The 6,513-nt window shown below is 32.0% G+C and overlaps 1 long non-coding RNA gene across 2 annotated transcripts; it reads left to right on the top strand.

The window, feature by feature from the left end:
• The first annotated feature begins 414 nt into the window (after positions 1-414).
• LOC145634853 (uncharacterized) lies at positions 415-3,223 on the top strand. Of its 2 annotated transcripts, XR_014113633.1 has the most exons (4): positions 415-540; positions 896-1,203; positions 1,288-1,393; positions 2,762-3,223. It is a non-coding gene; the product is annotated as an uncharacterized LOC145634853 (long non-coding RNA). The 2 variants fall into 2 exon arrangements; XR_014113632.1 differs by lacking the exon at positions 415-540 and having other exon boundaries at positions 547-1,203; positions 2,762-3,045.
• The last annotated feature ends 3,290 nt before the right edge of the window (positions 3,224-6,513 follow it).

Genomic DNA, 6,513 nt, shown 5'->3' on the forward strand with positions numbered 1-6,513 from the left:
TACAAATACCTCTCCATACCTCTCACATTCTTCACACCAATTCTCTACTTTTCTTCTTCTCTTTTTACACAAATCATCTCATTTATCTTCGAAGCCAATTTTCATGCACTTCTGGTCTGTTTTTGGGGTATTGACGTTTCACAGAAGATTGTTCCTCTCAACAAATCCTTGAGGTTAGGCCCACGAATAACCCAATTCACACTACTACATTTTTGATCATATGCAACAGCTAAATTATGGCTAATGCAACGACTGCATTCATAACCGTTGCAATAGCTAGGTCTATTGCGACGGCTTCTTCATACCTTCTTAATAACAGGGCCTAATGCAACGGATGAGAGCTAGCTGTTGCAATAGGGTTGTTTAATACAATGACCATTAAAAATATGTACTCTTTACCTAGGCGCGTCAAAGAAGTTCGCCTAATTTTTTCTCAAAATTAAAAGTTTCACGCTTTTCTAAGAAAACTGCCCAATTTTATTTTTTTTCATGAATAATTTACAAGGTCACAAACCCAATCCACCCAGCTTTCTCAATCAAGTTCAATTCACTTCTTTACCTAATTAATAGGTTGTAATCGTCGTCTTCTTCTCGTCTTCTCCTTTTTTTTCCCTCTCTCCTTCTCATCTTTCTCTCTCATCGATTCTTAAATCTCTGATTTTCTGCATTTTTTCATTGCTCTCAAACCCTAATAATCGACGGAAATAGATTATTCTTCTTTTATTTTTGTTTTTCTATACATTTATTAATTATTATCTGTATTTGATTTTGCTTTCCATATTCTTGATTATTTTTTCGATTAATTTTTGGAATTCTATCTGTTGTAATTTGTTGAATTTTCTAATAATTTTTTTTGATGTTTTTGGTTTGACGAACCATTTTGCCGATTAAAAAGGTTTTGATTGAATGTGGATATGCTGAATTGCTGGGTTTAAGCCACTTCTTCTTCTTTCTTCTCTCCTTTTCTCTCACTCTCTCTCTCTCCTTTGCGGCGCCTCCATTGCTTCCCCTAAACCTCATCTTACAACCCCTTAATTTTGGCGGAACAGATACTTATTCTATCTCTTTACTTCGATTATTTGAATTTCAATCTTATTACTAGTATTTATATTCTGTATGTTTTTAGTTTTATTAATTAACATTTCGCTATTTTGTAAAAAAGACACAGAAGGCCTTTCTGAAGCAGCCTAAAGTGTTTCTGAGGTAATCTACAAATTCTGTGAATGCTAAAATTTTAAATTAATTAATTTAAATTATTTGTTTTTAATTGATTTATAGAAAATGCAGCTCGAGGAAAACTGGTCTGGAAAGGGAAAGTAACCTGGGAAAGGAGGAAACAGGTTCTGGAAGAGTATTGGTTTGGGTTTCAAGACTCTTAGAGAAGCTATTGAAGGTTCTTTCTTTTCCTTTTTTAGGTGGAGTTTAAGGTGCATTAGAGTTAGTATGTTCAAATTAAGTGAATTTGTTTTTTTATACAATTGCCACTTTACGTTTTAAATCTTCAAGATGTGAAAAAATTTAATTTGTTGATTGGGGTCTTTGTGGGTGTTTCTGAGTCTTATGAAAAGCATAAAATTTTAGGCTAAAGTGGTATTATAGATGCAATATGCTGTATGTACAAAAACATGGGACAATAATGAAAAATGTAAGCTTGGCTGTGTTGGATATGTAAATGTTGAATGAAGTAATTCTTATTGTTTTCCCACAGAAATGAGGTTGGACATAAGTTGCAAACTTTGATTGGTTTTTGAAGTCGTTATTAGAAATAAGTTTATGAACTTAAATGATGCCCGTGGGAGAACGTAACTTACCGGTTAGTTGGACATTTTAAGAGGAGGTTAAGTTTTCAGAATGAAATTTGTGATCTTAAGTAGAGTTGGAGTTCATCATAGATGATATTGGTATTCGCTCGGGGGGGGGGGGGGGGGTAAATGATCTCTCTATTTCTTGTAATATATTATGGGAGACAAAAATGACTTGTTATGCAACTGTTTTTCTGTCAAATTTATCTAGTTTTTGTGACTTGTATGTACTTTCACTAATGTTGTAAATATGAGATATACATTGCCACCACTCTCACTCTCAACTACCACCGTAGCCCACCCCAGATAGTTATCAGTTTCAATTCTTAACTTATTTTCATATTGTGCTAGTTGGTTTGAGGAGCTTGTTAAGTTGTGGTTTGAGCTTCAGTTTTTATGTGATTTTTGAGGTTAAGTTCGTTTTTATTCCTCGTATTTAGCTTAAATAGCCATAGTTTTCATGCTGATGGACATGTTAAAGATGGCTCTAATATTGGTCATAATTGTTTTTGTTATTAAAGTTCAGATTTCTTGTTTGCGTGGTCTGACGTACAATATTGTTGCATTTTTTTGTTGATGTTGAAACTATGCTTGAGGGGAAAGAAATTTCTTGTAAGTTTTACTTATTTTTTTGTTACAAAGGCTGCAAGAGGTTGAGGAGTCTACTATACTTGTATCTTCGTTTGCATTGGGCTTCATTTTTGCTAATCAATTTTAATTTCTCTTTATAATGTATTATATCTTGTGCGAACACGCCTGCTTTTAATGTGAGTAGTTTTGTGTATCTACTATAATATGGTCGGTATTATAATGGGATGAAGATTACCTTGTTAACTAAGTAAAAGAACCTTCTTATGAACTTTGTATATATTGTTCAACTCAAGTTTTTTTTTTTTTTTTTTGAGTGCTCAATTCTTTTATAATCCTAATTTGATTTGTTTGTGTGTTTTGTTTATTAGGGTATCAAGATCCATTGGATATGTGTAAATAGTGCTAAAGGTGGATATTGAAGTAGAAGAAGATGCTTTCCCAATTGCTTTACTTGAGAAATTAGAGAAGAAAGAGAAAAAAATGATAATGCGATTCAAAGAATTGCCCAAAATATTGTTTGGGGGACAAAATGATTTAGTTTTAACTTTTAAGTGTGCTTTATTTAGTTTTTTTTTTTGAGGAGAAATTTAGTTTAGTTAGTAATAATTTAATTTTGTAATTTTCCTTATAGATAACATTGTATAAACTTTTAATTCATATTAATAAAATTCTTTTTTTTTTTTTTTAAATTTTGATTTTAATTGTATTATTATTATTATTATTATTATTATTATTATTATTATTATTATTATTATTATTATTATTATTATCAAAAACAAAAGTCATACAACCTACAATAAATTAGTGGAAAGCCGAGATACAATCTGGGCCCCCACTCCTCTAGCTATAGCAAATCCTACCCTAGTGAAGATATGAGCTGCAGCACGAGCCCCAATGTCTTGCGTCGTCGAGAACCTCTGAATCCGCTTCAGTAACGCAACAGCCTCCTTTTCTAATTCCCCAAGCGAAGAAAAGGAGAAGGGAATGAAACCATATTATTATTATTATTATTATTATTATTATTATTATTATTATTATTATTATTATTATTATTATTATTATTATTATTATTATTATTATTATTATTATTATTATTATTATTATGGGTTATTTATAAATAATTATTATTAGTAGTTTTTATTACATAAAATCATATTTTTAATGATGTTTATGAGAAATTAATTTAAAAGGTTCATGTACATATAGTTGGGGATTTTAAATATTTGTTAACCTTATATTGATTAAGGTTATATTTATTTGTCGAGTGTGTTCGATCAAGGTTCTTGAGGTTCTTTTTGTATGGTTTTTCTAGTAAGGATCAAGGTACTTTTAGGAGGCTAGATACTTTTAAAGTGATTGGTTTGAATACCATGTTTTATATGATTTGATTGGTGATTGACTTAAATTGATTTGAATTATGATTTTGAAATAAATTATGTTTGAAGGTATTGATTTTAATAAAAGTATTTTGAATGATTGATTTTTAAATCAAGTTTTGAATGGTTTGGATTACTTCTCGTGTTTAAATAAAGGAATTTATTTTAAAAGGTTTGTTGAATTAAATAGAGGTTTTTTAAGGAAAAGTTGTTGATTTTGAAAATTTATTATTATGAGATTTTATTCTCAAGTATTTATTTACAAGGTTTGATTTTCAAAGCATATAGAATTAATTAAAAAGGACTTTGAATTGTATTGGAACTATCGAATATTAAAAGGATTTATTAAACCATTGAATTATTATTATCAATACTTTATAAGCATGTAAGTAATCCCACTATGCGGATATGGTTTATTGATAAGGCCTTGGACTTTGTATGACTGGGTCTTTCCTCAAGAATAGCCTTGTAATATAAAGAGACTAGCTTGGGGGGGGGGGTGCACACTTGGGTGAGAAATTGGATTAAAAGGAACTGACTCTTAATGAAGGAATTGGTTTTATTAACTATTATTTGAATATGAATCATTGGAATCGGTTTTGGAATAATGAGTTTTGAATTTATTGGATTAATTATTGGAATTAGTTTTAAAAGCATGTTTGCAAATAAATTGTGTTTACACTATCTTGCACTTATCGTACCTAGCATAATTTGCGAATCCGTATTTCTTATTGGTTTTTGCTTCGCCTTGTTTAGCGTAATGGTAAGTATTGTTGACTATTTTCAGGTGGAGTCATGAATGAGCATATGAGAGTCCCGGGATTTGCTTCACCTATTTTAGGAATGTTGGTCTTGTCTTTGTTTTGAGTACTCATAACAATGTTACTATTTTTATAAGTATTAATAAAAGCAAGTTGTGCTTCCGTTGCAAGTTTTTTTGTTGAGTTAAGTATTTTGAGTAGCCTTGCGTAATCACGCGGCGGTAATACGCATAATTCTATCTCTACGGTATTATGCATATTATATTGTTATTTCCGTAGAGGGAGATTTGGGGGTGTTACATGTATATTGTAAGCCAATCAAACAATCAAGATGAAATCAAATATATCAAACACTAGGGTTTAGGATCCACATATACTTGCAATGGATACAACTAATCGGAATTGGAATTTACTAAGTCGAGTATTGCGAGGGAAAATTAATAATGCAATTAAAAGAGTTTGATAAGCTATTCTCCTAGAGGTCAAAATAGCGCCAACTACGAGAGACTCTAGCTAGGAACTTCACAAACCAACTCAATCGACAAATGCAAGCCATATATCAGTTGTCCGAATCAATGTGAACTTACAATGCAATCTAGTGCGAGTAACTAGGTTGATCAATCCTAAATTAAACATACACATGCACATAATCAATCAACCAATTTAATCACAACATCAACTCCATCAATTTCCCGCAATTAGCATCAATCCATTACTCATATATGCTTCACCATCACCCTAGCAAGTAGACTACTCACAATCCATGGAAATCAAAATCAAAACTAAGCTAAACAACAAATTCATCATCATCATATTAATCAAACTAAAATAAATCAAACTTGAACAATTAACAAATAAATTGAAATCAAAAGCTAAAGATTGTATAAAAGTAAAAGAAATCCTTACAAACTTCCTTCAAATCAATGGAGAAAATACTTAGAATAATCAATCTTCAATCATCAATCAAGAACTTCTCTCTTTACAAACTAGAGTTTCTCTCTCTAAAAAATTTAACCTAATTCTATTCTAATTCTAAAAGAACTAACTCTCTATCTAAAAATAGAGAGAAAATCTTTATATAGTAAAATTAACAAAGAAAAGGTAGTTAGATCATCAAAAATAGACCTGTAAATGCGCGGCCAACTTCATGGGGGAGCGCGGCCGTGCAAAACTGGGTACGGAACAGAGACCCTGAGAGGCGCGGACGCGCCCGGGAGAGGTGCGCCCGTGCCACCAGGCTGCGCGGCCGCGCCTGGGAGCAGGGCAGCCTCCTTCACCTTTGAGTGGCTCTTTCTCGTGCGCTCCACTTGGTGATGTTGATGAACACGGGAGGAGGCAGTCTCCAAATAGCCCGCATAGTGGGTTTAACACCAAGAATGGTGTACCCAGTGCTTTCATGCGCGAGCTAGAAGACTTGGACTATACACTCCTTCAAACTTAAACTTCAAATGGTAAGCAAGAGGCATCTCAAACGATGTAAAACTTGGGAAGGAGACTCGGGAATTCTCGAATTACGATCATAACCTAAAAAATGAACGAAAACAAGCAAATAAAAGTGAAAATAACAAAATAAACCAAGAAATGCATAAAAATAGAAATTCAACTAAGAAAATGCAAACTAAATAAATAAAGAGTAAAACTAAGGAAAAACTAAAGAAAAGAGCTATAAAATAGCATGAATTTCACCCTAGAGAGAACCATATGAGTGCCATAAATTACACTCATTACACCTTCATGTAGAAGCTTCTTGATGTGTTTAATGTTAATGTGGCCAAGACGACAATGCCACAAGTAAGTCTGATTTAACTCCATTGTCTTAGATCGGTATCATAATAAACAATTTTGTGTGAACACATAAAAGTGTCATTTAAATAAATGTAAACAAGACATGAAATAAAAGTCTTGCGATCAAAGTTAAAATGACGTCTTACGTCATGAGATCAAAGTATGGTAGATAAAACTCAACAAGTTTTAGAATTTAGA

This window comes from Chenopodium album, chromosome 6, assembly GCF_948465745.1.
Source record: "Chenopodium album chromosome 6, dcCheAlbu1.1, whole genome shotgun sequence".
NCBI lineage: Eukaryota > Viridiplantae > Streptophyta > Magnoliopsida > Caryophyllales > Amaranthaceae > Chenopodium > Chenopodium album.